The sequence below is a fragment of the Morone saxatilis genome, unplaced genomic scaffold (assembly GCF_004916995.1).
Source record: "Morone saxatilis isolate NCDOM2014 unplaced genomic scaffold, NCSU_SB_2.0 Contig23, whole genome shotgun sequence".
Taxonomy (NCBI): Eukaryota; Metazoa; Chordata; class Actinopteri; family Moronidae; genus Morone; species Morone saxatilis.
Genome location: NW_023339796.1, coordinates 21,166,507 through 21,167,513, shown reverse-complemented (window position 1 = coordinate 21,167,513; position 1,007 = coordinate 21,166,507). Strand labels below are relative to the sequence as shown.

Genomic DNA, 1,007 nt, shown 5'->3' with positions numbered 1-1,007 from the left:
TCTGTAGATACAAACAGCTCATTCTAAGGTAACAAAAACACAGTTCTTATTTTTAGCTGATTATACACTAATAAAAACACACCTATGAATATTACATTCCATTTCTTTCAATACAGCCCGATAAATGTTACAAAATGGACCTTTAACATGTTATTTCTAGGATTTACTGTAATGTGTTTTACAAATCCATAAAGTTAGTGTCTCATATTTACGGCAGCACGTGAATGCAGCAGCTGCAGATTCCGGGGGAAAAAGGCTCTTTTTTTGCTCGCTGCTCCTGATTGGCTGAGCCGTCTGAGGAGGGGGCGGGGCTTGCGTCTGAGTCCTGGCACCAGTCTGCTCCGCAAGCAGTGAAAGGTGGAGAGATTTTCACCATCACACACTCTTGACAGTCACACACGCGCGAGCACACACACACACTCCGCGAAAGAAACGGGACACGTCGAAGCGGTGAGTACAGTCGCATATTTCACTATTTACATCCGACTTACGAGGTGTCAGCGCGCGACTATCGCTGTTTGCTGCGTCCTCGCGCTGCGCCATCCTCTCGCGCGCTGAATGAATGATGAAATTCATGTTATATTTATGGCGTTATTTAGGTCTCGCGCTGCGGTGGCGTGGATGCGGGCCTATATTTAGCTTCTTATATGGCGGCCCGGCAGTTGTACATTGTTGTGCTCGGTGTTTCCCATCACAATGGGAGAGGAGAGTGGGCGTGTGAGGTGAGGGGGGACCTCTGTCTCTCATGCGGAGGTCCGTGGATTCGTGTCTCTTTGTTATGGTGGTGCCGCAGTCGGGATGGTACACCCCTCCTGCTGAGAAAAGCACCAGGCTATAGTACTCCAAAAAATACTCCTCTAATGAGCTCATACGGCTCCTCTCGAGCCATTAATGAGTGTATGTTGGCCTCATTGCCTCTAATGCTGTTTCACACGTTACCTCTTCAAGCTTAATATTCCCATACGGGACTACAGTAACCTATAGACTGTGAATGTGTGTGTGTGTGT

The 1,007-nt window shown here is 47.6% G+C and overlaps 1 protein-coding gene across 1 annotated transcript in view; it reads left to right on the top strand.

The window, feature by feature from the left end:
- The first annotated feature begins 312 nt into the window (after positions 1–312).
- The window catches only part of map4l (microtubule associated protein 4 like), a 107,719-nt gene continuing 107,024 nt past the window's right edge, over positions 313–1,007 (top strand). The window contains exon 1 of the mRNA XM_035670612.1: positions 313–450. The gene's annotated coding sequence lies outside the window, so the exon portion shown is untranslated. The remainder of the gene's footprint in view (positions 451–1,007) is intronic.